Raw genomic sequence first — 6,688 nt, 5'->3', positions numbered from 1 at the left:
GCTATGGAGCAGTTTCCTGATCNTATTTGGAAAGTCTGCTTGTTGACAGCAGGCATTTCTTGAACTTCAAATCTCCAGATGTAAGGACTACCCTTGATGGAAATGAACAGCAGGGAAAAGATGAAAAAGCCACAACTAATCTGGTGTTTCATCCAGTGAGGCCGGGTTTGGCTGTTGGAATGAAGCCTCATTCTCTAGGATGAGACAAGACTGGTGGTCTTGATGTCTTTTGGAGCTTGATGGAGCACGGTCCTGTTAGGGTTGATGTGTATGAAGAGGAGTCATCTTTAGGTGGGGGAGTGAAGGGTTTTAGGTGGGACAGGTGGACCCAATGAGAGAGTCCCTCAAGTTTAGCAGCTGTAGGAATTACAAGGATTACCTTAAAAGGACCCTGCCACTTTNGAGAGAGAGGTGAAGGTTGATGACCTGGAGGAGATAAAAGGACTTGATCTCCAATATTAACAGGTAATGGGCAGGAAGCAGAATGTGGTCGAGGTAGGTGATGGTCAGCAAAGTTCCATANGNGAGAGCGAAGATGAGAGAGTAATGGGGTAAGCAAATGATCTGGAAAAGAAGAGTGCTTGGCTAGAAGCCAGGAATTAGAACTGGGCATCCGTACATGAGCTCAAAAGGTGAGATGAGGAGAGGTCACTTGGGGAGAGCTTGCAGTCTGAAAAGAGAGAACTCTAGAGGGAGGTAGAGTGTGTAATGCTTTGTATGTTAGGAGCTGTGACAGGTTATGAGAAGAGAAGAGAGTTATAGGTGATCCAAAGGTTAGTTTTTTGACAGGTATGGCACAGGTGCAAAAGAAGGTGGCCTAAGACTCCAAGGGCAAATCCCTCCTTTTTTGTTACATAGAGGGAAAAAGGACGAGTCAGGTCAGGAAGAAGTAAAGCCAGGGCCCTAAGGAGGGACTGTTGGAGCCTTTGAAAGGGCTTGGTAATCGGTTTTAAAAGAGGTTCGTGGGTGGGGCCCGACGCTGCTTCATATAGAGGGCAAGAAAGAAGGGAAAAGGAAGGGACCCACGAACATAAAAAACTGGGTATTCCTAAGAATGACAAAATTTCTTCTTTTTGTCGACGGAACAATTAGAGACTGAATCAGATTCTTTCTGTCTAATGTAATAGCCTTATGGGTTGGGGTGATTGTTAGTCCCAAATAGGTAACCTGAGAAGTAGACTGTAGGACTTTAGAGGGTAAGTCCCTGTAGCCATGATTAGAAAGGAAATTCAGAAGAGCTACGGTGTCAGTCTGGCTGATTTCTAAATAGGGGCTACAGAGAAGGCCATCATCTACATAAAGTATGATTTAGGAAGAGACAGAGATAATAGGTCAGAAGCCAAGGCCTGCCCAAACAGGTGTGGGTTATCCCGGAATCCCTGAGGTAAGACAGTTGGGTTAGTTGGGTAGAAAAGTGGGTATTAGGATCTGTCCAGGTAAAAAAGCAAATATGTTTTGTGACTGGACATCTAGAGGAATAGAGAAAAACGCATCCTTAAGGTCTAGAACTGGGAAGTGGGAAGTACTTGAGGGGATAGTAGAAAGAAGTATGTAGAGGTTAGCCACAACCAGGTGAAGAGGCACCACTGCAGAGTTAATACTTCTGAAATCCTGGAATAAATGATAGGCACCATTGGGTTTCTTTACTGCCAGTATAGGGGTGTTAATGGTGAAGAGGTAGGGCGAAGGAGTTTCTTTTTCAAGAGGTCAGGCTTGAGTCCCCTGAGGCTCTGGAGAGAGAGGGGGGGTATTGAGCCTGGGTAATATACCTGGTAGGGTCCAACAATTGGATGACAACAGGCGAATGGTGTTTAGCAACAGAGAGGTTCTGGATGTCCCAGACTCGGGGATCTACCTGTGAGGCTGGTAAAGGGAATGACATGGTATTGTTAGNAGGTTGGCTGGCTAAAAGGAGGAGCAGAGGAACCGCTGGTGAGCTTGGGTTCATGCGAATATGGGGAGCAAAAGAGATAGAGGCTGTTAGCCTAGATAGGAAATCTCTTCCCAATAATGGGACAGGACATGTGGGCACTACCAAAAAGGAATGGGTGAGAGGTACACCCCTAAAAACATAATTAAGTGATAGGGTCTGATATGGGAAATAAGGTTGTCCTACCCCGACAATAGGAAAACGAGAGGGAGGTGTGGGCCCCCCAAACTCCATTAGGACTGAATAAGTGGCTCCAGTGTCCAAGAGGAAAGAGATGGGCCGCCCACAGACCACGATGTCTACCCTAAGCTCTCTGTTCGTGATGGCAGTAGTCGGGTCAGAGGAGCCTGTGCCTCATCAGTTGGCCATAGCCAAGCCTAGGAGATTGGTTGGAGGGTTATCTGGGAGTGATGCCCCCCTGTTTTGCGTAACATGGGGGCAATCCACAGCCCAGTGTCGCTCTTGATGGCACCTAGGGCATGGCTCCCTCAGCTTGCGAGGATTAGGGCAAGCTTTGGCTCAGTGACCTTGTCAATCGCACCTGTATAGGTGCCCGGTGGTCTCTGGGTAGAGGACCATGAGCTCAGGGTGGCAGCTGGGGCTAGTTGGACAACCTTTGCCAGCATATTGTACTTCTGTTTGCGAACCCTCTCATCTCTNCCATGGTACACTTTGAAGGCCAGCGCCAGGACTTCTGCCTGTAGAGTCAGGGGTCCCTTCTCCAATTTAGCTTTTATGTTGGGGTAGCTCTGGGAAAAGAAGTCATTAAGAGCTGTTTACCCTCTGGGTTCTCAGGTCCACATTGGTATACTGCAATAAAGCACCTTTAAGGAGTTCTAAAAACTGAGATGGATTTTCCTGTTTATCTTGGATAGGCTTTAAAGCTGCTTTTCTCAGACCCGCCAAAAGACATGTTATCAAACCTGTCCTTGGCTAGAGTACCACCTGGGCAATTATAATTCCATTGAGGATCCAGGTCAACCTCTGTCTCCACTCCAATTGGATGTGCTCTGTTTGGTGAATCTCATCTGCATGTGCTCTTGCCTGTTCCCAAACTCGCTTGTGTTCCTTGAGAAGCAAATTGTTAGTAAGTATCACGTGTATATTATGAAAAGTCAAGCTGTACGACTGAGTGATATACTGGAATTCTTTGATAAAGGCAGAGGTATTAGAAGTATAAGAGCCCAATCTCTTCTCTATCTGAGAGAGTTCACTCAGTGAGAAGGGGACGTGCACTCTGACCAGACTATCTACCCCTGCAACCTCCCTTAAGGGAANGACAGTCACTGGGTCAGATTCTTCTAGGGGTGGAGAGCTTGGGGCTTTGGTCATGGCCTTAGAGTGAGTAATAGGTGGTGTGAAGATGGGTGCCAAAGTAAAACGCTTAGAGGAGCCTGCAGTTGGTGCAGAAGGAGGGGGAGAGCTGGAGGTGACAGGCCCTGGGGAGTCTCAGTGGGGGTAAGCCGAGGTAGCAGTTTGGGTTCTAAACGGCGCAGAAGCAGGCCTATGGTGGAAAGGAGGTGGTTCATAAGCTGGGTCCAGTACTGTCATGGCTAACAGGAGTTGAGTTGGAGAGCAGGAAGAACACATAGCAGGATTGGAACAAAGATAGATGAAAGATTTTGCATAGGTAACCTCTTCNCATTTACCGGCTTGCTGGCAGTATGTATTAAGATCCCTTAAAACAACTGTGTCTAAGGTGCCATTAATTGGCCATAAGCACTGAGTCCAGACTTTATTGCAAAGAGATATCAATTTGATGCCTTTAAAGGAGGCGTGAACTTTAATGACTCAAGTTTTTCTTTGAAGACACGTGGTTGCCCATGCTCTGGAGGTTCCTGGTGTTCTTACAGGCGTCCCAGAGAACAACTCAGAAACCAAAAAGGAAATCAGCCAGGCTAGAGTGCCCAAATTGTCATAAGGACCTCTAGTGGCTACCCAGTAAGTCCCGGACTTACTGTGTGAAGTGCTCCACCCTGGCCAGGGATTTCAAACGACCTGCTGGGGGCCTGACCCACTGGGGCCTGTACAAAGATCATGGGCGGTGTCTCTGCTATGTTGGCTGGGTCTAGCCTCTTTGTCCTTGGGCAGAGCTGGCCAGGCTCTGTTCCATGAACTGGAGGCTACTTCCCGCTGACAGACCCTGCCGATAGTGTGCTGGTGTCTGCATGAGATTATTTAGCGAGCTGGTAAAATGGGAGCGTGGAAGCCCAGCTTATAAGGCACTTGGGAATGGCACAGTTGATTTAGTTTACAGTTTCTGTGCCCCAGGACAGCGGCTGGTCATATGGCAGAAATGGTGGGCAGGACAATCGTGTGTCCCCCCCCCCCCCCCCGTGTGAGCCCTGGTCACTTCTCAGGCAACCTGAGAATGGGGACAAAGGCTTAATGGTGGTTGATCCTCTATGATTGGGATTTAAAACCCCAGCAGGAGGTGCGGTTCCAAGAGTTCTGGCTCAGAGAGGTGAAGGGGAAGTTGCAAGCCAGCCGCTGGAGCGGAGCTGCTGGAGCCAAGCAGCTGTGCGTGGAGAGACACGTGTGGCTACAGGCAGTGGGGATCTTACCGTGGATGCCCTGTTCAGTAGCCACCGCTGCATCCACTGCGTGCCCCTTGGGCACACCAGGTGCTGGTGTGGCTGCTGGTTTTTTCTGCTTTATCAATCATTCCCGGGTTTCCGGCACCAATTTTATATTTTGGGCAGATCAACCAGGCAGCAGACCAGGCCTAGGTGTTCCACATGGGAGAGGTTTATTATGAGGGAATAGGGGAGCAGCGAAGCAGGTAGAAGGGTAGAGAAGAGAAGAGAAGAGAGAGGGGTAATAGAAGAAGGGGAAGAGAGCGAGGAGAAGATGGCTTCCTAGTTTATACAGAAAATGACGTCACACCAGTGAGGGCAGGAACTGAGCCAAGTGGATTGTGGGATAGAAGGTTGTTGTCCTGGCAATGCAGGTCAAAGATCACATGGTTAGGCAGGGCTTGGAGTATCCTGGTGCTAACACAAAGCACCAAGCAAACCAGGATCTCCTCTGAGGGCTCAGCATCAGCCTGCAAAGTTGAGAGAGCTGAGAGAGGGAAAGGAGAAGATGGGTCCAGGCATCATCAAGCTCTTGGGCAAAACCCAGTTTACCATGAAGTGTGTCCTCTGGGAGCACCAAAGTGAGAAATTCACGGAGCAAGATGACAGAATTCCTTGGGACTTGGCAGCAAAGACAGCGGGTGTTATTAGGGCCAGGAGGAGACCTGGGCAAACAGATCTATCCTGCCTGCTGCCTGTCTGTCTGCTTTCCCTTCCCTGTAAGAGTTTCATGTAAATCTGCTTTCACTTCTTTTGATGTTTAACTTCTGTGAACCTAGTCCTCTGGATCCTTACAATCTGAGGAAGTGGCAGACTGTTTCCACTGTTTCCAGGCAGCTGCATGGGTTGTCAATCCACACACAGTGTAGCACTATCCTGATGTCTCACCCTTGGTCTCTGTTACTTCTCTCTTGATTATACCCAGGTAAGAGGAGGAAGCCTCATCTCATTGTGGTTTATAGTTGTTCTGAGCTGAGCTTGAATGCTATTTAGAGTCATGACTGACTTCGAACATACTTCTGCATGTGTATTGGCTACCTTTAGCTCTTTCACAGAAGTTGTCCATTCAGACACTCTATCCGTATTTGATGGCTTAATAAATTTTGGTGGGAATTGAGGTTTTTAATACACAGTCAAATTATGTGTCCCCTGAGCCCCACCCATATTATGTAGCTATGGACATTCCTTGTGCAATGCTTGAGTACATTTTTGAGGGGCATGTGATATAGACATGGCAGTCAGCTTCTTGGGTTGTCTTTTCAGTACTTTCAATAGTGTATTTTGATGCAGAGAAGTTTTAATTTTTATGAGCTCAGTGTAGGAATGTTTGCTTATCTTCTTCTGCTTCTACAGTCAAACAAAATATATTTTCCATATTCAATAACAAACATATTTGCACACCTTTGTTATCATCTTATGTTTATAGTTCTCACCTTTCCTTCAAAACATGAACATTTGTATATGGTAATTGGCAGAGGTCCTCAGCAATTTTCCTCAATTCATTCAACTGTTTGTGTTTTCAGTCTTTCATTTATTCATATTCCTACTAAGATTCTTAGACATATCCATAATTGGTATGTGGAAATCTCAGTCTTGAGATTCAGTTAACTGTTTCCTTATGGCATGTTATGAGAGATTGGCTGACTTTTTGGAGAAGTTGCCTTGATAGTTAGAGTTTGTAATTTTTGTGCTGTGCTCTTGACGTCTGGTCTTATGATGTTCGCGCAGTTTCTTGGTATAGATGTTTAATCATCCTTTTGATGAGTGGGAACTTAGGTGTTGGTTTTCTGGTGTCACAGTTGGACTAGTTGTAGTTCAGATGAACCATGTTTGATTCCCATCTTGGGATTACTTTGTATTTTAGGGTTCATAGTCTGAACTGTGAACTGGATATCAAATTTTGTTTGAATCTTTGCATTAAAACCAAGCTTCGAGGCTAGAGAGATGGCTCAGTGGTTAAGAGCACTGTCTGCTCTTCCAAAGGTTCTGAGTTCAATTCCCAGCAACCACATGGTGGCTCACAACCATCTGTAAAGGGATGCCTTCTTCTGGTGTGTCTGGAAACAGCTACAGTGTACTCATTTAAATAAAACAAATCTTTATTATTATTATTATTATTATTATTATTATTATTATTTTCTTTATATTTCAAATGCTATCCTGAAAGTTCCCTATACCCTCC

Source organism: Mus pahari, unplaced genomic scaffold, assembly GCF_900095145.1.
Source record: "Mus pahari unplaced genomic scaffold, PAHARI_EIJ_v1.1 scaffold_9517_1, whole genome shotgun sequence".
NCBI classification, from domain to species: domain Eukaryota; kingdom Metazoa; phylum Chordata; class Mammalia; order Rodentia; family Muridae; genus Mus; species Mus pahari.
Note: the sequence above shows the minus strand (reverse complement) of the source record.